At 31.0% G+C, this 24,320-nt stretch overlaps 1 protein-coding gene across 1 annotated transcript in view; it reads right to left on the bottom strand.

Moving 5' to 3' along the window:
- The window catches only part of Reph (Regulator of eph expression), a gene marked incomplete at its 3' end in the record, with an annotated part of 94,959 nt that overhangs the window by 14,324 nt on the left and 56,315 nt on the right, over window positions 1-24,320 (bottom strand). The window lies entirely within an intron of this gene.

Raw genomic sequence — 24,320 nt, 5'->3', positions numbered from 1 at the left:
TTGAGTGACATTTTCTTCTTTATAACATTTTAATTTATCCGAAAAACAAAAAATAAATTGTGAGGCCCGAAGGGGCGATATTTCTATAGACTAAAAACAGGTTAATATAAAAATAATAAATTTCAAGAGCATGTAAGTATTCAACCATTTATAAAATTATTACAAAACAAAAGTAGAGATTTATAAAACTATTTAATGATCATTATAACTTACTTTGTCAGATTATAAAATTATTAAAGCTTTTTCAATAAAAAGGAAAGCTGTTCGTATGTGAAGGTTCCGATTGTTAATTTTGTGCTATTTTATCTATTATTTGTACAAAACATTATATAATTTGATTTGAGGTATAATTTTACTAGAGCAAACCGTTTTAAGGAAGACATTGCAGTTTTATTTTCGATGTTCACAAACAAGAAATCTATATTTTTATTATTTGTCAATATGCTTTGGCCAAATATTGATCCATGGGGTCATAAATATAATTAATTTGGTAAAGCTATGTTTATTTGCATTTAATTTACTAAATATGAATGTTCATGATGTTGTGACAGAAAGTATCAATAAAACTCCTCGGTTTTGTTTTATTTGACCAACAAGCGCTTTCACCGATGTAGGCATCTTCAGGACTGATAAATCATTTACAATAATTTTAACTTATATACCATTTGTCGGGAAAAGAGTACTTATAAAAATATTTTTAAAAGTACGTAAGTTGAATATGTAACCGATTTACCAGTCCTGGAATCGCTCATTGTCAAATAATGCAAAAAAAAAGTTAACCAAATTTTACCAACGTTTTTATCAAAATCATTAATTATCAAGTAATTTGTCAAAAAAGAAAACATCAGTCAGTTTTCTGGATTAACACACGCATTACTATTCAAAATACATTAAACGCGTGTTAAATGAGACTTAGAACTGGATTTGCTGCGTTGAATGTGATATTTGATTTTATCAAGCTACAAAAATAAACACAAATTGATAAGTTTACCAAGAAAACAAGTGATAAAAATAAATTAGTGGTTTTACCCCGTTCACGTAATACCAAGATGTTTGCAGTCACTGTTGTGAATTTATGGAACAAAAGTGTGATGTTTTGCATGCATAATTTAACATTGATTAAAAGTAATAATATATGTGCCTATAAGTTATATGGAAGCTAAAGGCAAACCTCTTTCTTAAACTGCATACTTTTTTGGAGCTTAAACAACTTTTTTACTGCATAATGAATAATTTAAAACAATGTATATTTAGAATATGTTTGTTCAAGAAACATCTCTTAATAAAAAACAATATGTTGTAGGTATGTATTGATATCTTACTAAACTGGATTTTTATAATTGAATTTATGTGAAAAACTTAATAGGCTTTATTTTATGTTTTTCTTAAAATGCACATATTTTTTTCTGTATTGTTGTTGTTTTTCTTAATAATAAAAAAAAATAAACTTACACAAAAAACCCTCATACATACATAATACCTATGGGCGGGGGAACAATAACATAAGTCAACTTTTCACATGTTTTTTTTATTGGCTCATCTCGTGGTATGCAACAATGTTACACGCGTATTCCAAAACACATAAGTCCAAAAAAATTATTAAGGAAAACATGATCAATGTACTTTATTATACAAAATATTTTTTTTTGTTTAAAAAAAAGTTTTCTCAAGAAGAACCTTTTCTACCTTTACTCCTTGAAACGTAACATTGAAGAGTTATCACCTAGCTATGTGTTCTTGATTATTGGCAATAATCGAGTTCCTATAAGTATGGAGAAAAAAATGATATTTTTTCAATGGTAGATTTGATTCCCGCAATGTTTGAGACACAGAAAACTTGTCTCCTGAAAAGGTCATTTTGACTTATGTGATTGTTCCCTTCACCTATAGATATATAAACTGCAATAAAAGGTAAGACGCATAAAATATCACAAGAATAAATATTAAATTAAGAAAACATTTTAAGGCTAAAACTACTTAAAAATGCAAAATTACTTTAAAATATTATTTGAATTCAAATGATTGATACTTATCATAGATTGGATTTTTAGCATCGAGAGGTAAAGGGTTGAAAAATCGTCTCGTTGGGGAAACAAGGTTCTATCTAAGATTTTTTTATCACAGAACTTTTATTATATTTAAATATCGGTTCTATTTGCTTCAAAATTTTAAAGAAAAACGAAGTCAATCCTTAAATATCATGAGGTTTATTAAGACAATATTAATCATAGAATATTAGATGAAAAAATGTCTTCATTTAAAATTTTCATGTTGAAAAAAAAACCGCCTACAAATGTTCTGTAATCTAAGAAATCTATTTAAATCTACATAGAAATTCCTAGACTTCCATATTTCATTCTCTTCTCAAAAAGCTATCCTTCTGTTGCAACAAATTTAGATCTACATAGAACCTTGTTTATTCAACGCGACGAAATGTGTGTGAAAGCAATGTACTGAAGATAATTAATTCCAAATTTGGTTGAATTTGCTGTCTTTATTTGTTAAATTATTAAACATGAAAAAAATACATATAACACCATTTATCATTATTTCCACGTCCCGACTTGCTTAACAAATCCGTGTTTTGCGAGATAATTTATTTAATATTATTCTGACAAATACCCATCAAATGACATAATCAATACTATTTTAAATATCATAAACTTTTCTGCTCACACAAATTTAAAATACACATTTGGTAATGATATTCACAATTACAATACGCGTTATTCAGGAAATCTTCGTGTGTCTAAGTTTCGCTCAACGAAGTAAAAGCACGAAAAGTGGAATAAAAAATCCAAAATTTCGCAATTAAAAAATACTACTTAAATCTTTTTGATAGTGATAGTTATTAATGTAATTAATATAGATGGTGTAAAGTACCGTGTTTTATGTTTCTTTTATAATGTTTTCTTACTATTTAGAATGTATTAACTATGTATGATATGTCACAAAAATGTTTTCTTTTTATGCACGGTCCCAAATGAGTTTTTTTTATTACTCCTGGGAGTATAATATGTACTATATGTATTGTATGTTTCATTAATAATAAAAAAAATATAAAAAATATTTTTTTTTAAATACAACACATTGAAAAATAAAAATAAAAATACTATTAATATTAGAAAGCACATATTTTTTAAACCACTCTACGCGGGCGTATAAATCGCTGCGCAAAAATAAAACGTGTGTAAAAAAAGATTATTTAATCGCGTGGAATACATACATACCTCAATATTGAATACTCTGTGCCAGATTTAATAACGTGTCATTTATCATTCCCCACATGTTAAGTTCAAAAGACGAGAAAACTGTTCCCAAAATACATATTTCTGGTTATTCAGAGTACGGAGAGATGTGCCAGGAAAACCACGTGTGTGTAGCATGCTCATTTCCTATATTCACGTCCCTTTCCCGCTTGCGTAACCGAATAGGGTTGTCCTTTTCGCACGCGATGGTTTCAGACTTTCAGACAATAAGGAACCGCGAACGGGTCCTCGATCACAATGAGACGGCAAAAGAAACACCGAGTTTTTAATACTAATTTATTTTATCGAAAACAAAAAATTTTAATAAAATTTTCCTATTGCCTTCGAAGAAAAATTCGATATCCAATGAGCAAATAAGTGCGAAAAATCGTAACGTAGAGTTTGCCGCTGGTACGGTTGTATAAGTGTCAGATTTGTATACAGATACAGACACGTTCAGAAGCTCATGAATTTAGAATATTTTCTTTGGTTTTTAAAGAAAACTTTTTAAGTAATACTAAAATAGTCAACAATGTTTTAAAATTTGGGCTAAAAATTTAAAAATAGTTTTCAAGCGTTGCCTAGTAGGTGAATTAGTTCAGTCGGATGAATCTCACCCACACTATGAAGGTTTCAGCTCTTTTACTTCACAAAAGTCAACAGATGGAAGCGTTGATGAAATGTGGATGTTAAAACATGGGCAGAATGGTAAATGTTACAGTGTGTTAAATGGCCACTTACACCAGCCAAAGACAGGTCATAAGCCGTGTAAATGCCTAGACTTCCATATCCCTTCTCAAAAATATTTTCCCGCTCTGTTGCAAAAAAATTTAACACTAATAGTGTTTTGTGGCGTACTGTACTACGAATGTGTTGATCCGTTTGATTTCGCACCCCGTGACGCTTAGGGCACTGCACGGGCACTTTAATTGTAGCGCATATTGATCGCTTTCGTAACATGGAAGGTAATGTATGTTGTTAGTCTTATGCTTCAGGCGCGAGTCCGTGAATAATGGAATATTGAAGTCTAGAACCATATTCAAAGCCAATATTTCACATCCAGGAATCGAAGTTGGGACCTCAAGCATGGTAAGCGTACGCGCTAACCACTCAACTACGATGCAAACTTATCTCCCCTCGATTGATTATTTTAGGATTTTTATCTGAGGTACCTAGCTGTCGAGTCGAAAACACTCGTCGAGGGTAATAGTTTTATTTCACACTCAGAACTGGATTCATCGTCCACCCGGACACATAAACAATAACGAATATGTTACGTCACCCTTTATTCTGACCAATATTCTCTCGCTGTGCGTACTCTACATGGAGTACCAATCATTTAACATCTATAATTTCAAACAATCATTTAAGTTTTCGTGTGAGAAAATAGTTTTTTTTTATATCGACAAACATCGGTAAATTTTTTACGGTCTCTTTCTAATACGCGTCGAGGACCAATTTAAAATAAGCGCTGTCAAAGTTTACTATGGTTTCTAATTTTCGTAAAAGGTTACTGAGACTGTACTTCCAAAATGAAAACAGGATTATTTGGGATTTAAAAAATCTAATTTGAAAGTTAAGTTTTTATTGCTAAGCTGGTAGCAGTAGTTTGTTCCAGTTACTTTTAATTTTCCAAAATATTTATAAAATAAAATCATACTTCTAAAAATCGACGAGTAATTTCATTATAATTTAATAAAATCATAATCTACTTTAGTTTTCTGATACGATTTGAAACATAATAATATTTAATATTGTTTTTTCGCATTTAAGAACTAATGCATACTACATATAATTATGTTGATTTAATATTTCATGTTTGCAATAATTTTCTCTATGTTTTTCTTTCATTTAATAAAATTTATTGCTGAACGGTTTCGAAACTATTTTAAAGTTGTCATGGTAAAAAAAATGGTGAAAATAATACAAAATGCTATGAATCTTGTAGCATTATTTTTAAGAGGATAGGTATGCTCCGAAAGAGCGGTTTGACGATTGCACGTCGTATTGATTATGCCCAACTAAAATAACTCCGGAAGAAAATATGGGAATACGTTTTTATGAAGAAAATTCATCGCGCATCCTCTTAAAAGTTTTATTTATGGTTTATTAAAATTTCCTTTCAAAATAACATTTTTTCGATAGTAGATTTCTTTTTCATAGCGAATTTGCTAAACGTATATATGTATCTTCAGAGTAATAATGCGCAGGCTATAGAGGAGCCCAAACGTAGAAAATCCATTCTATGACTTTTAAGTATAAAGTTAGCTGTTCGCAGCACAACAATAGGCCGTACTCAGGTCGAGAATTGCCAAATTCATATTAATTTGCATTGTAATTACTTATTGTAATTATATGTACCTGTGTATTTATTATTGCAGGGTTATTTCAATGAATTTTTCTGGAATTCTAAAATTTTTTATACTGAAAATGCACGTGTGTTTGTTTGTTTGTCTGTCAAAACTCCGAAACGGCGAGTCGTAGCGGCCTGAAATTTGGACACGTTATTCTAGATGCGATGTCTAGGTGAACGGTGCTATTTTTGAGTCAAATTTGAATCGACCTCTATTCGATGCAGACTCAAACTTTTTAATAGTAAATCGTAGAATAAACATGTCAAGACAATAAATGCCAAAAATCAATTTAAATCAAATGAAAATATCTATCGAAATCAATTGCTCATGAGAATTGACTCCTTTTACACTTTTGACGCTCCTACTGCTGCAACCAAACATACTGCAATTCACCATTGTCGATTTTTATTTATTGTAACGAGTAAATATCGAAGTTATTTACAAACAAAGCCAAGCACATCGACGAAAGTGAGTGCCAGCAGAGTGAAGTTGTCGCTAACCAAAAATATGTAATGGTGTCCTTCTGTGCAAAATAACGATAGGACCCCTCTATAGCTAGCGCATATATCTATGATGTATATTTGTGCATCACATAATATGTACGAATACATACCAATGCCAATGGTCCTTCATATAAAGAGCTAGACTTAAAAGTGGTTTTGCTATAAAGACATACAATTTTATACATTGCAACTAACACCTTTAGCATTTCGTTGAATTTTGACGAAAAGCCATAAAGGCATGTCGTTCTAACGCTAACGCCTGAAAACAAAAATATAGATTTCTATATATACGTCGGCAAAACATATTGTGTGAAGAATATAAGGAAAAACACCTTAATACGATGACACGTCCGTCGGGAATCATAAAAACTGTTGACATTAGACTTGGAACCGGCGAACACAATGTCCGGTTGCAAACACGATGACACTAACTTGACGATCTCGCCAATCAAAATGTATTTTATCGTTCCGACAGTTCTCAATACGTGGGCGATGAAACTACGGACCCGACTACGCGGCCCAAGGTACATTGAACTTACTTGATTATGTATTATTTGGATTATGAAACATAGAGCTTATCATTATTCCCTCGTCCACATCTAATGGTGCATACACCACTGTATTGGTACTCTAATCGCAGCGAATCATTGCTCGAAAATTTGTAATATCGCACCTCCAGAAGTACACTGTTGTAAGTCTAAATTTGGTTGTTTTGAGTTATGTCTGCAGTTTAACTGAATTGTTTTTCTCTTTCTTAAAAGAACACTCATGTGTCTTCGATTTTTTGAGCAATATATTGATTACAAACTTCAGTATTCTTTTAAATTAATTAAAAATAATACTTTTAAAACATCGAGAAGAACATTCGTTTGTAATTATGATCCTGCGGTGTTATTCTCATATTATAAGAGTCAAATGAGCAAATATATATTTTTTAATACTGGGAATTATAATGTCAATATAAATTAAATGACGAGCTTTAATACATGTTAAAAAGTTTGTTTTGCAACATTCTCCTGCAAAATGGCCCATTTAGACATACGCCAGTGTACCTATATCTGGTGGTGCGATATACATGAAGTTAAAATGATTATTCTAGTTCAACTCTTCAGGTATTCTTCTAGGAACCATTAAATTTCCCAAATAGCCAAACGCCCTTAAACAGTAGACCGGGAGGCGGATTAATCCCCATTTGATTTTTATTTTCAGGATTTTTCCTAGAAAGTAGCCATCGAGTCAAAAGCGCTCGTCCAGGGTTATATTTCTCATTCACCAACAAATTCTCATTCTTATTTTAGCTTAGTAAAAGAAAAAAACTTAAAACCATTTCAAAAGCAAAGTAAACAAGGTGAAATGTAATATTTTAAACAGATGCGTAGAAAATTGTTATATTATAAGGCAACGAATGAAGAAATTCAAAGAAAATGCTAATTTGGGAAATGCAAAAGAATGAAAGGGTTACAAGATGGTTCGGTCATGTCAAACCAATTGATGTGACTAATTGTGTCGGAAGAAGCAAGTACGTACAAATATGGCAAGTGTGAATGGAAAAGTAAACCAAGAAGGACTGCAAGATTAAAACCTTAAATTTAGTCACGTTAAAGTTTACATAATCTAAGGGCATGCGTGACAAGAAGTATAGAAAAGGAAGAAGTCAAAATTTTATGTCAAAATATACGCGTCACGTCTTCTTTGCCCGCCCCGTGTCATAAATACGATAAATAAGTTCGTTTTATACATTTTCGTGTCCCACATAGACCAACAAGACTAAAATTTTACGGTCATCATCTATATTATAATAATCGTAATACAACGCGGGCCTATTCTACATAATAAATGGTGACACGTATTCAAAAGGTCCATTTTGTGTATGAGTATGATTTCTTTTAATGTTCGCTTTCATTTGTTTATTTTATACTTTATACCGCAGTTGTACTGCTTCGGGATTTGACTCCAAAAAGACAGACGATAGTTGTATAAAACTACGAAGTTTTGAGGTTTAAAAGTTGTTGGATTAGTTGGTCTTGGATTGGGATGTATTGACCGTTTTACTAATTAGTCATTTTATTTTTTTATGTAATTAATTACGAAGCGCGTGCGGTGTTTATAATTAAACGAATCATATGTGGTGATGCTCACAAAAAATAATTATGTTTTTTTTACTTTAAGTTGGTTTTAGGTAGGTACTATTATGTTTAGTATATGTAAATATAATTCAATAATAAAAGTACATTTTGATTGGCACATTTTTCACAACTAAGTTTCGATCGCTCACTTTCCTAATTAGTAGCGTGGAGATTTAAAACATCTAAATATTAGTTATGTAGCATTATATTAAATAACATTCTATCGTTGCGAACAAAAAAATACATTAATTGTGAGGCCCAAAGGGACGATACTTCTAGGTGTCCGAGATCCAAACTAACCGAGGCCCGAAGGTCCGAATTTTTTTAGGGCGTAGCAGTCGGCAACATTCATAATATTAATTATTTATAAAATTCGACAGCTACGCAAGCAGCGGCATGCAAATAAATAGTGATTATTTAGATATGTTTCATACGGCCTCATAGATAATGAAGTCCTGTATTCTAAAAAGGAATCAGCCAGGGACTTGATAAATGATTTGATACTTATGTTTGTGTATTATTTATTATGTTATTTGTGTATGCGATGATAAATCCACTGAAAACCGTTTTAATGGCAAGTGGAATTTAAATTTATTAAAAATTATTGCCAAATTGTATTACAAACTAGCGGAAACGACAGACGTTGTCCTGCCTTAACGTTCACAATTTTTTTTATTGATAAGTAGGTACCTAGAAACTTGTTTGTGATTAAATTCCAAAACTAAATTTTTTTCGTATTCAAATAATGAATTCAAGTAGGTACCTTGGTACTTGTTTATGGTTGAATTCCAAAACATAAAATAAATATTTTTTCAAATATGGCATTATTTTTGCAAACGTCAAACTCCGGTTTTCTCACCAACAGGAGGGTGTTCTTATGTAGGGATACGATTTTTTTAAATATATTTAATTTAATATTATTTTAGTATTACCAAAAATCCAGTATAAAGAAAAAAAATTATAAGGAATTTAAGGAAAGAATCTGATCGATATCTACAAAAAACAAATGCTGTTTGTAAACATTCAAAAACAAACTTTTTTATACACAAAAAAACAACATCTTTTTTTTTGTTGTAAATGCATTCTCCTCGAATGCAACCCTGGTAGATCGATGAATAATACATTTATGCTCCTTACATCTATTTTACATATAAGATTGAAGATTTTAATATCTACGAACACGCACAGCGCAAAGATCTATGTTTCTCTGAAAACCGCACGCAAATCGGTTATCACATCACACGTCCAGAGGAATTATATATATATATATATATAAAGATAAACGCTAATATAATATGTGGCGCTAAACTGAACGGAAAAAATGCCTTATGGGAGTTTACAAATAAATAAATAGTACAATGTACATGCAAAAATTGCTCAAAATATGTATCGTTGAAGCGAAAGAGAAAATTATGTTCTTCTAAAAAGTTCTATGTTTGTAAATAAATGTTTAACACTAAGCCTACGATGTAGCGCAACATAGATATAATTTCAAATGGATGTTTCGAGGCAACGAATTTGTCCCGTTTTCAGGGCTACATTTTGCCGTCTTCAAGAATAATGCATGTCTCTAATTTGTGAGTAAAAGCTGATCTCGGAGTCCCCATTGTGTGGTGGATTACCGACGCAAGTGTGTGAGCCTAACTCGACACAAAGCAACATGAAATAACACAACTGTTTGGGGGCTTCGGAATCTTATCCACATTAATATGTTCAGGCATGCGTGAAGCGGAGTGAAATAACTTTATACAATATTATGTATGTATTACGTATACTTTCGCAGAAATTAATTAAAAACGTATTCCTCTACTCGACTTAAGATATTGTATTCAAATTCTATAACCATAAAAGAAAAACATAAACGAATGAGAAACGTGTACACGCCCTGCAAAAATAATGAATATTGCTAATTACTGTTTTTGTAATAATTTAGATATTTTGTGTTGAAATTTAAATTATTTAAAATATTTAGGATTAATTTGGTTTTTGGATTATTAAACTAAAATTTTCCTAAATCATATATTGATTTATTTATTTATACATACGCCCAATGGGCATTTTTATGGACACATTTATACAGAAAATTATTATAAAAAAATAGAAAGACTCAATTGTTTATAGTAGACTTTGTGGGGGTGGAAGCGGGAGAGATGTGTTTATAATTGAATTTGATTCAGTGATTGTTTGAAAGAAGACAACTTGTTATCAAAGAAATCAAGACTGGTATGTTTGTTGGCAGACCTAAGAATTCTGGGCATAGGGGAATGAAACCCATAGTTAGTTCTATGGTTATCGGTATGAAAGAGTAAGTTATGTCTGAGGTTTCTAGTTGGGATATTTAATTTATTGAGAATTTTATGTACTGGAAAAGTGATTTTAACAAGTAAAATTACTGTCAAACTAAATAATTGTCGTGTAGGTTTAAGTCTTAGTAATAACATAATAGAGCCGCCCATACGGAGAAAAAAACATTATATCATTATTGACCACCAATTGATTACAAAAAACATCAATAGAACAGGCCGTAGGTACTTGGGTTGAAAATTGCAAGCGCTAACCGAAACCGTCCATTACACGTTTGTTGTTTAATTAAAAACCAAACTTTTTTTTTTTTTTTAATTTAATTTGGAACGCTTTTGTTCTATACAATAGAGCTTAAGGGCTCTTCTAGATAATTATTACTCCGAGGTTTAAGTTTTTTTTTAAACATATAATAGGATAAAATACTTGAGGCTTAAATAATCAAGAAACAGGAAAGGGATAAAAAAGAAATTTCTTCATTTCGTATTTCTACTTTATTTTTTAATGATTCAATAAAAAAAATAAAAAAATTGCAACCATATCTTTCTTCCTATAATCTATAAACTAAAATCTTATGACGTATTTTATCAATAAAAAAATATGTCAGTATTTTAAAACAAAAATACGTAGGTAAAGTCTAGATGTGCGTATTTTATTATTATTATAAATTGTTTCTACCTATGCCATTATTATACATCGGAATTGTAAGTCTGACAATATTAATAGTTTTTTTAATTTAATACTGTAAAAACATCATTAAAATAGCGTGGATGAGACGAGGACACAAATAGATGTATAGACGATCTCGTACATTCAAGTTATCGATATAGGTACTTAAATTAGTATCGTTAGCAGCAGAATAAACGCCCCCTTTATTGTCCCGTTTAATTGTCACAGTAAATTTATCTAGTCTCAATCGACGCAGGATGCAGGATAGACTCAATCTAGAATCGATAAATCACGCAATATAAGAAAGATACTTTGACACTAATTATTATAGTGGCCCGAGTGGTCCAATGGCCATGACTTTAAATTCTGAATTCTGATATGTTGATTCGGGATTAATTCCCGATGAAATAAGAATTTTACATCAAGTAGCTCAGTTTTAAGATAATGTACGAGTACACCAATGTTGTAGATATAATTTTGTCAAGATATGATTCGGTGTTTAATTACACCGATTTAATATGAATAAACAACAGATCATGTATGTTATGATTAAATATATTTTATTTATTTATTCATTTTTTCCACATAGTAAACAATGATTAATAATAAAAATAATGTGACCTCAATGAGGTTACCCGTGCCGAGGACACTTAACAACATACTTAAAAAAAAATAATTACATGTTAGAATATACAAAGAAGACTTAATATACAGAGATAATTGACAAAATGTTCACACAGTTTTGAACACTGCGTATTTATGTTTGTATTTCATTTATGTATACCTATATTATTTATATTATAAAACGCACAAAAACATAACATAAAGTGTACATTTGTGGAGCAGTTGGTTCAATATTGGTTTGGGCGAATGAGGCAATACATGTGTACATGTAATACATTATATATATATATATATTTTATGTTTTTTACCAGAAAATATCTTATGTCACTTATGTACGGGTTTAAGCAGACAATATGTTTTATTTAAAAAAAATAAAACATTATGTCCTTATGCATAAATAGAGAAAAGAAATCATTAAATTAATCAAATAAAATTAAAATATTACTGCCTTGGAAAATAATACATTTAACTTAAAGTAACGTTAACTAATTCCGACAAATTTTTCAAATAAATAAGCAGTTTTTCAAAAATTCTATATTTGAAGCACTAACCTTGTGGTTTTTTTTTTTTATAAAATAAATAAAATAACTTTTTTAAACCACTCATTTAGTGATTGAAAACAAATTAGTAGTTAAAAATTGATTTTATCAGCAGTTTTTCTATTACATCTTGTTGTTCTTGTTGAATATTTGTATTGTGTTGTAAACGTAATTAGTGCCGTGGTAGGTTTACGTTTTTTATACCAAAATAGCAAGCACTGTGTGTACAACATTAACCTATAAATAAAAAAAGCTTATAACACCTTTACTATGGATTTTTCTCTAAACAGGAATATATTTTGTCATCTTAATTGAGTAATTGATATTTATGACAAAAATAACTTTAAAAATACATTATTTACTGCCTTAGAGCGGGGAAGCTATTCCTAGTTGGGCAGTTTAGATGACTCACCAGCAAAAAGAAAACTCATTCTTGCTGGCTGCGATACGCTCCCACTAGCTATTTAATGATGCTCACGCTTACACACACCTTAACACTTACTCCCACACAAATACATACCTCTAAACTTACTCTCATACAAATACCCCCTTTTGTTGTACCACAATTTAAAATGTATGATTTGTCTTTAGAAACATCGTCTGTCTTTAAACCGTATCTTTTTTATGTTATTATATCATTGTTGACTGTTTGTTTCAGTAAAATAAATAAATAATAAATAAAACAAAAAATATGCATGTATACTTTAACTACTCAATTAACCTCTTGTATAAATAATTGAATGTAAATGTCTGTAATTAATCTGTAAATATGTAACAATCAAATAAATGATAGATCGGGTTGTGGTCCCGTGGCTAGTGTTGCGGACTCACGGATCAGAGGTGCGAGGCTCGAACCCCACTCCCACCCCAAGTTGATTTCCATTTTCTAATAGTGTAATTTACAATTCGTTGAAAATGGTCACCAAAATTGAAAATATTTGGATAAATTATAAGAACGTTAATATTTCTTTTTATAAAAAAAAATAATAATTCAAATATATAAAAATCATCAAAAGACAATTTTCTTATAACAGACTTTTGAAATTTTAGTTGCATTGGTTATAATTTGTAATCAACAATGTATTTTCTCGATGAGAGGTTATAAAATAATTTACAACAAACACGATGCAATTTTTATCACTGTGAATAACATGATAAAGATAATAATAATATTAAAGTGGAATTACTGTCGCATGTGGCAATAATGTCATCAACCTACCTTGACTCGGATGTAATCGGCAATCTGAAGTGAGCCTGGATAGGTTAAGCACTTGGTATACATTATAATATTATGTATTATATGAATTTGCATACCAAAATATTGTTTTGAATAAATTCGTTCACAAAATATGATTCACGTGGAGCATTAACCTCCGCAAATTCACATTGATTCGCCGGAGAGATTTTTCATTACACATAATATTCATTATTGGCGAGCGAATTTACCGTCCTATTTCATACTCATACCCATAACTCAAAATACCATTTCATTTTCATGCTTAAACCATTTTAATTTAGCGATTTGAAGCATTTACATTTGTATTTAGATTAATGTAATTTTTAAGCATTCATTTAATATAATATAGGTATTGACTTTAGAACATCGTTTTCTTTTTTTAATAGCAGGATTAATTTGTACGTGTAATGTATGGGTGGGTCAGAATATTAATGGATCAAGTCCAAATTTTACTAAGTTGGAGTTTAATGTTTCTATGGGTAGATAAAACAGATTTCTATGTTGTGTGTTAGTAACAGAATAGTAGCTTTTCAATTTTCTCCATAGATGACAATACTACTATTGGTTAGAGATTAAAATTTGAAACCTTTTAGAATATTAGAGAATCATGTCAATTTTGACAGCTTATTCACCATCAGAGGTAATATTATTTTGACTGTTGATTGCTAAAAATGAGTTCAGATAAAGACTTTAGTTTGTCCAGTGATTCAGAATACTTACCAGATAAAGAAGATATTATTGATGGTTGGATCATTTGCAATACTTTATAGCTGAAGGTTTAAAAAAAAAATCATAATCATATTTGGACACATTCAAGGATATGGTGGTTCTGAATAATCAAGAAAGCACTCTTACTGAATAACACTGATATTCATTTTTAGATGATACAATCCATCATACTGTTAATATTTCTACATTGGTATCATAAATTCAAAAAATAAATAAATGATGATATGCTATTTTATGAAGTTGACCTACTCAAAAAGGTCGAGCAAGACCTGTCCAGGATCCTTTGTACATCTGCCGTCGAGTGGATACTGATATTTAAAAAAATATATGCTAGATTTGCTTCCTTATATTCCACCAATTTACCACTGTTTTTATAAACATGTCCCCACACAAAGCCACACTGGACAATCAGAACAAAGTGACCATGACTATAAAGAGGAAGGTTTTGAAAACGATGAAGTTATTTACGATTAATGTTGCATTTTAAAGTTGCTCTATGTTTTTTTTTTATGTGCTTCATTTTCGTTGGGAAAATTTATATAATAATAGTGAATCGTGTCCATTTTATTTTATTTCATTTGTTCTTTTGATATTAATAAAGCCTTTGTGTAAGTTATTTTTGTCAATTTATTTAAATTGATTCATGAACTATCAAAATAAATTAAGTGTTTGCAGCGAAAACATTCCTGGATTTTACAAAAGTCTTTCAACTTTAGGTCTAATTATCTCAGAATCAGGATCGATGGACTTAATCCATTAATATTCTGACCCACCCATATAATAATCAAAAATATATTACCGATTCAATTAATTTAATTTTCATTTCAGGAGGCAAAATTAGCAGTTTAAAATGAAGTTCTTGCGCTGATCCTTATGTATGGGAGTGAAGAATGGAAAAATAGTTATGAAAATAGGCGTATAATAATAGGCGTAATATAAGTGCTGTCAAAATGCGATCTCTTAAGCGAATGCCTGGTAAAACTATGCATGATGGGTGCACACATTTTGAGATCCGTGTATTATGAAGGTCTAAGACTAGCACTATCGACAAAATCATGGAAGTAGTGCTGCGTTGGATTGGACCAGCAGATCAAATGGGCAGCGAAAGAACGGCTGAAATGATAAGGGAAAATGGCGTGATGGTTTGTTTGTTCGTTTTTGATTGATTTTATTTTTTCTGTCTCCATGCTTACTGGTGTTTACGGCACCGTTTTGAAAACACCAGTTACAGCGTTACACAGTTAAACGAATATCCATAGAAGGGTAAAATATTTTAGCGAAAATTACAAAAAGCCTATCTAACCACTATGCTTTAAAAACGACAAGAAAAAAGGAAAAGAAAATTATTTCTATTTTCTTCTCCGTTGCGGAGAAAAGACATAAATAACTCTTTTTCATTTTGATTCCCTGACAACACGCCGCGCCGCGTTGTTTTCGGTATAAAATGTCTCTATAGAGTAGATACTAACCTCCTCAATAAAATACAAATAAATGCGAGATTGAGACATCTGGACATATTTAAACTGCCTTTGTTTTCAAGTAATTCTACATACCACACACCTATGGCCCGCATGTTTCGGGAATATAATATATATCGCCGAAATAACAAAATTGACATTTTTTATGATACTGTCCCAACTTCTGCGAATAATCTCTTAACTTATTTTTCATTGTATTGTATACTGTATACGAATTTAAAAAAAAAATATTTAAAAAAATTAACAACAGATGTAATTCTATCTATTTGGTGTAATTTTATAATCGAAGATATATATGCATGTAAAATTGTATTGACGAATAACTTCAAATTGTATGTTTTCTAGTATGTAACTTTGTTGAATTAAATTACAAAATAAAATACATTTTAGAGAAAATTTGCAAAGTCTAGCGAATTATATCTAGAATAATTAATTAACAAATCCAATACATTTTTACGCCGATTTTTATTTGATAAAAGTTTTCAATTATTTTTGATTTACTTGTTACTTGTTAAAATCCTGAAAAAGGAAACCGAGTGGAGAAAAGTCTGTCTCGTAGTGTAGTGGTTGGCTTTCTTACTGCTATATTTTATTGTCCTTGGACTGGCATTTGAAGCGAGACTGATCACCTTATCTTCATGTAACAGATGATCGCGATACGCTGCATTTGATAAAAAAATGCAGGGCTCTATGCACCACCAGGTGCGGATGGGATTATTTTCTTTCAAATTTGTACAGCAAAAAGAACTAGATAACTTAATGTAATATGAAATGAATAACCCTACTATATTTACTGAAAATTAAATGATGATGTTTTAATGTATATTTACTGAAATAATACAAGGCGTACCTTAACCCAGTACTTCTCTATGTCCATCAATAATGAGTGAATACTATCCATTCGATATTTTTAAGTGGGTATTTAATATAACGCCATCGAAATGAAAGTAATAGTTATTCTGACAGAATTAAATTACATAATTATAATCCTGTTGCCAAAAAAACATGGTCAAATTACTAGTAACAATACAGTATGCACAAAATAGCGTTTCGCAATAATGATTTCAGTGAGCACTCTAGTACTGTGGAACGTTCGGCGGGCGGATATGAATCCATTGTAGTATTGTCATCATTCGAAAAAAGCATACTACGTGCAGTGCAATGAACTCCAGAGATATCAATGTGAAGGCATGCACTTGGTCTATGGAAATGATATTCTATTCTACATATTTTCTAATCTATGGTAATCAATGATGCATTGTTTAACGTACGAGTATAGGCTGTATGGGGTGGACATGGATGCATTTGAAATTAATGCATTCATATTGATAGTACTCAACTGCTTATGCAATCCATTATTGAAAAAATACATGCCTGTGACTTTTGCATGTGCAAAATTATTGTCAAATGGTTCAATATTTTCATTAATAAAACCACACAAAAATAAATGCAGTCGTTAGTTTTGTACAAAATAGAAAATAAAATATATAGCAAGTTGCGCGATTTGACGATTCGAAGACATTTATTAGTTTTTAAAAGTTTTATACGAGAATAAGCTCTTAAAATAATATGCAAAAAAATCCCCCTGCAAACGGTGCTGTAACGTCCGTGTTTCATTATTGAAAAAAAAAAGGTATTTAAAAAAACATTTATTAATAATATACTGATTAAGAATCTATTTTCTATAATTTATAAAAATAATCTTACAACTTTTTATTTTTTTTACAAAAAATACGAATTCGTTTTTTTTTTATAAGAGAGTTTTGTATTCTATGTAGACTCATGTGACATCATAGCCACACACAAGGGTTAAATACTTTTTGATTTGTGGCGCAACGAACAACTAAAATTGCTTAAGTAATTTTGCATATCATTTATACGATTTGCTTTTATTACTGAAGTAACGACTGAAATTATACTAAAGCCCATTCACCGAAACTAGACTGTTATGAATTTAATAACCTATCCAACACGGGATAAGTATTTTCACAGATAACAACTATTGAGCCAACTGTTTTAGTCAGCCAACTAATGCATTGAACCTTACAAACGTAGTATTGTAACAGCACTACACAAACATATATTAAATATTCAAATTATGGCATCATGCAAAAATACTAATTATGAATTTTTAGGCCCCGGAGAGTTTTACTTTTCGATTTAAAATTTCAAAATTAGTATATTGCTTACATTGGTTTTTATACGTTCAGAGGATTATCGAAATAAAGAGTTATTTACAAAATAAATTTAAAAGTTCACAAACAAATATAAGTTCCAGTTATGCTTCTTACACAGTAAAGGGTATAAAGTTTACAAATGTAATCAATGAAAAATAGTAAAATATGTGTACGCGAAAACATGAATTAATTATTGCACGGTCATAAACACTTCCAACGTTTTATTCTCCTGATGCCATATACAAGTAGGCGCTGGGGTCGTTTGGTCCCCCGTTAGGATCATGTGTAATTTTTGGGTACTTACTGAGGGAAAGGTCAACAAATTACACAGTTGATTTTTAATTTAAACAAAACAGATTTTAAAATAATAATACAATATTATTCATTAACATTCCCCTTTCCGCACCCAGTGGGGCCATAAGGCCCTGCATTTTTAAATTAAATGTAGCGTATTCATTTGATTATTTGTTACATAAAGGTAAGATGATTAGTTCCACGCTTCAGTCAACAGTCTAGGAACAATGAAAAGTACGAACAAGCTTAAATATTACGGTATTCAAATATGATAACCATTTATTAAAACGCAAAAAACCTAATCGGTTCAGTTTTGGGGCGCGGAAAACGAGACAGCGAAACGTCGATTTTGGTTAGGCATAATCAGTCCAACGTGCAGTTGTCGTTTTCGCACAGTATCGAGGAGTCGTTTACGAGAAAGAGATAGACAAACAATGTTAAAATACCCATTAATCGAAATTCCCAGCCATCCCCTATTCTCTTAAGCTCCGAGATTTTATACGTTTGCGAATTTTCTTTAATATAAAAAAAAAGTATGGAAAGAAGATAATAATATGAAGAATATAAATAAGGATTCTGTATTTCATCCGAGTTTATGTAGCATCTAAGATTCAAGTGAACATCAAAGGCAGATTAAAAACAAGCGTGTGAAAATAACCTGTCGTTTCGTATTACGCTTCAACATAGCGGCACGGGGATAAACAGAAGGGGGTGGGGGGTGGAAACAGGAAGAATTAGGTATTCAATTATTACGGGGTGCCTACTGCCTACTCACCTACTCAGTCCTCGGCACAGGGGGATTCGGGAAAAGGCCGTCCCTCGCTATTCCCCCGAACCGTTAGTGATGTGCCTAATCATAATTACGTTAAGGCAGAATCCTCCGCGCGCCATGACAATGCCATTCAGCAGGAAATACTGACGCTAATGCCGTGAAGCGGGATTACGATAAAAGTATCTGGTAAAAAATGCAAAGGAGCGATTAGTGGGGACTGGGGACTGGGGACCTACCTATTACCTACCCAGATAGCCAGCAGCCAGCAGCCAGCAGCCAGCGGCCACCGCCCACCCGGCCATCTTCGCAAAATTAATTACCAACAAAAAAGAGCAATCGTTTTAATTCTCCATTTTGAGGGAGTGGGGCTTCGCTATATTTCATAACTAAATAATGTTATCCAGACATTTATATTTATCTTTAAATTAAAACCGCCCAAACAATAATCAGGTCTCGATTTAACCTTATTAAAAATATAGAAAGTCTATAAACGGTATCATAATTATACAAAACAAACCATCACGCCGTTTTTCCGTAAGGGTAGGCAGAGTGGATAGAACGCCACATCACTCTATCTTTGCATACATATCTCGCTTCCTCGAATTATTGTTATAAAAAAACGTAAAAAGTCCCAATTCCAAGTGGAAAGAATAAAACTCATCCATAAATAGACTCTTCATGTAGTTTTCTATTTTAAACACTCGTTTAGGCGTCGGAAATAAAAATGACAGATTTAGATTTGAAGAGTAAAATTACATTACAAAATTCAGTGTAAAACATTAATTAATATTTATTAAAAATTAATTAATTAATTTTTTTAGGGTTGTTAATCAAAAAGAATGTATTTTTTTTATCTTGCCGAGTTTGTTTCTAGTTTTTACTCATGTCACAAAAATACATAAAATTTTGAGAGATTGATTGATTTGTTTTTTATTTAAGAATATAACTTATTTCGTATACGTAGCTGCTACGATCCGATGAAAATCTCAAGTTTAGTAAAATGCGGCGTCGCCGCCGCGCACCGCGCCGGATAAGGCGGAAAGAAAGTAAAAGTGAAATATACTATACAAGATATAGTACACAGTGCATACGTACGCCAAAGTTCACAGCTAATACAATCTGCCAGTTTTTCTTGCTCCCATACTTGTACCTTCGGGCAGTCACAAGATCACTAGGCAGTGTAGGTAACCAGTTTTTAGATTAGAAAGTACTCGAACACCTCATCAAATGTACTGTTACCGACAAGCTATAATCATTATGATGCGAGCATTTGCGATACAGAGAAGGTATTATTCATATTAAAACATAACACATTCATCTGCTGAGATCACGAGTCTAAAAATATAAACAGCTCAAAAACACAAAATTTCGTACACAAACCGCAAACAAACACACGATACGATAGCGATGAATCGATAAATATTTGGGTCTTGTATTGTATGTATATGTATTTAAATAAAAAACTATGAAATAAAGTAATTCTTTGAAATGTTTGCAGATAAAATCCTATTTAAGACCTCGTCCCGTTTATAATGTGAAATTGAATCATTATGAATGGCATAAAATCAATTTAATATAATTATTATACGGCTATAAAAAGAGGATAAAAATTAGCTTATCTCTGAGTACTATCATTAAAAAACTGCTGGATTTTCATGGATAGAACAGGAAACCTATAACTCTATGGAGACTTTTACTCAAAGTAAAAAAGAAAAATGGCCAATGAAAAAAAATAAACTAGAAATTGAAACATATTGAATTCATTACATTATTACTCGATTTTTCCTTTAGTAAAAAGGAAAATAACGCACAAAAGCATATAGTAAGTGCCAATAACAAACTGACTTTTATTTTACTTTAAAATTTAGAAGCGGATTGAGGCTAAAATTTAGTTTATATTTCATAGCACCAACATAATAAGAATAATTAGAATAATAAAACGAACAGTTCCAAAACACCATTACGATGGAATGTTTTAAATTTATTGCATCATCAAAAAGGCAATCTGAAATCCCAACAGCTATCGTATGGTGCAAAATATTCAAAACAACCCTAAGGTTATATCAAATAAGTTCGGAGAGACCGAGCTCGAATTGGGGGATTTAAATAAGTGGAAGGCTTCAGCGACGAGCGTGGAAGGTAAGAAAAAAAGAAGGACCCAAAAATACAGTACACAACAAATAAGATAAAGAAAAACAAAAGAAATCGAAGGACGGTAAAAAATTTCCAGATTCAGAAATTCTAAATTCGATCAGATTCTCGAGTCTCGGAAAAAATGTTTGGATTAGTACTGGGTAGGCTTTACTAGACCGTATAGCAGTTTGTTGGTTTAGGATGTGTGGACCTTTTAGGTTTGTAATACTTTTTATGGATTTTTTAGTTAGAAAAAAGTTCCGAATAGTCACTGCGAACTACGAATTATCACATATTTTATTCAAAAGTAAAAAGTAGCATTTGGAGCATGAATTATTTATTAGGTGTGGATTTTTACGGCCATTACTCGCATGGAATTAATTTATATAGATCGCCCTAAATAAAACAAGTTTTCGGTTGAAATTGTATTTTTTAAACATCGATCATATCTGAATATTATTTTAAACATTAAACGCTGAATCGAATCGGGACAAGTAAGGAAACTTAAGTATATGTATTGCATGTAACTATTTGACATAAATCTCGTACATCAACTATTCTAATACTAGCTGTCGGTGTATAAAAGAGTTACAATATGATGTTCGCATTGGATTTAACTGAATAAGCATAGCGAGAAGGTCAGGGGTCAGGGGTCAGGGGTTCAAATCTCTTCTGCGTTAACTGAAAAGCTGCGAAACCGGATGCATTTATCTCACAATTTACACAAGAGTCAAGTGACGTTTTTCACCGCACATACAATACAACTTCATAAATATTGTATTTAAACTTATACGCTTTTTCCACTAACATTAATTATGAAGACTGTAGCAAAGAAAAATAGAATTATAAAGTTTATATTTGAAGCACTAACTTTGTGGTTATTCATTTTAATAAAATAAATAAAGCAAACAAGCTTCTTTGTCAAGGTTTACGTAACTAAGTTACCGGTCGGTGAAAAATAAAAATTAGTGGTTAAAAACAAAGTTGTTCTATTTATTATATTAAAAATAGAATTATATGAAAAAAATTTGATCCAGTGGTATTTTTAAGTCAGATATTTTAAAATGATGTAAAATGAATTATCTAACTATCATTACAAAAATATATTGTTTAGTACGTAGAATGGCGGATATTACATAGCTTATTCAGCCATAAAAATGCATAAATTTCATATCCCCGTAACAAAATGATTCAAAATAAAGTTTCGATTTAAAATATGTATCTAAATTTTGGTAAACTCCCTAGAGGGTTGAACCCGGCCCGGCCGTATTTTTATTTATAATAATTTTATTTACAAAATAAAATTAAGTTTTATGAATGACAAACAGAACACGCGTGCATTTTTTTTCTTTACATGTTCAATTACAGGTTACGTGTTTAAAAAAAATAAATACAGGTTACCGACGATGATACATTAAATTTTCATACATTTTTTTGCATTTTCGGTCATATATATCGATTTTATTATATATCGTCTCGATATGTAATCGCGGCTTAGTTATTAATTGTCTGAAAATGTACAAGTATTCAAAATATTTAAAAAAAAATAAAGATGAATATATGTGTTGTGAGTAGTGAGTAAAATGTGCGGCAATAGGTATGTAATCTTAAATTATAAGATTAAGAGGAAACACGGTCTGACTGTTCTTCATACAAACGTATTCCCATATTTTCTCCCTGAAATGTGGCACTAGAGCACTGATTTTTCTACAGCTATAGATATTTAACATTAGCGTGTCTTCGTAGTTTTCACGTATTATCATCCAAAAACCGATAACAGCGCTGTTTTATCTGCCATCTTCGAACAAACGGTATACAAATATGACAAAATAAATTATTATGATATTCTTTCTTTCTTTCTTTCTGAAAAAAAAACAAATTGGTTCAGTTTTGGGGTGCGGAAAATGGGACAGCGAAATTTCGATTTTAGTTAGGAATAATATGTCCAACGTGCAGTTTTTTTTTCACACAATATCGGGGAGGCATCTGCGAAAGAGTGACAGAAAAACAATGTATCTATTCATCGAGATTCTCTGTCACCGCATTTCTCCTTAAGATAAGCCTGTGAGCATAGAATTAAGAATAGTCCAGAAGGAGCGTAGAATCATATTTGAATACATAGGATTGTGTCCGAAAATTCCCCCTCTATGTCCCACTTTCGCCGCGCGCATTCGGGAAAAAAATATATAATCATAACACAAATGTAAGGTAAAAAAAAGCAATCTGTAAATTTCTCTAAAATTGTATTGTGCATGCGGAAATATTGATTGACAAAACAAAGTAGATAAATAAAGGGTCATTTAATAAGAGCAATTGAATTAATGAACTTTGAACTTAAAATGTAAAACAAATTTTATTTTACATAAAACGGATATTTTTATATCATGTTAAATAATATTTGATGTTTTAAAGATAATGTCGGTCAAATGTCCACCACAGAGTTATTTAATCCAAGGTTCAATTTTCATAGTTCTCTCATTAGATGAGCAAATTAAGGTAAAAAAATTAACTACCCTGGCAGCACTAACGAAATGTCCATTTTCTATTCTTCGACAATCTGACAGATGACAAAATAATTCAATTTTCAAGTAATGTATTTGCTACTTGCACATTAATTTGTTAATTACAATGAAATGTGATCCCATCTGTTTCTTTAAGATCCTAGCAGTATTTCTACACTTTAAAAGGACAACACGGCATAGTCGAATTCAAATCAGGAGTTGCGTACTGAGCGACGTCTACAAAGAAACTAATGGTTCAAAACGTAAAACTATTCATTTATGAGTAGTTCAGTCGCTTTCTGTTTGATGCTCGTATGCGGTTTCTGGACTATTCTTAATTCTATGACTGTGAGTTTATTTTCAAAACATTTCTTGACATTATTAAGATTGATATGAAGACACTGATATAACCATGATGGTACAAATTATCAACGGTTAAAATAAACCACAACAATTAAAGACTGTATATCCCTAAGATAGTTGAGTACTGAAAAAAAGTTCACAAATGTGTGAAAAAAAACGTTTAAAAATACATTATTTCGTAACAAAGAAATTTACATAATTTAACTACGTATTTCTTTTTTGTAAAATCACTAAAACTCTACTAGTAGCTAGTAGTAGTAAATTATCAATAC

This window comes from Micrasema longulum, unplaced genomic scaffold, assembly GCF_059751315.1.
Source record: "Micrasema longulum isolate JH-2025_06_02 unplaced genomic scaffold, ASM5975131v1 h1tg002286l, whole genome shotgun sequence".
Classification (NCBI taxonomy): Eukaryota; Metazoa; Arthropoda; class Insecta; order Trichoptera; family Brachycentridae; genus Micrasema; species Micrasema longulum.
This window is presented reverse-complemented; position numbering and strand designations above follow the sequence as displayed.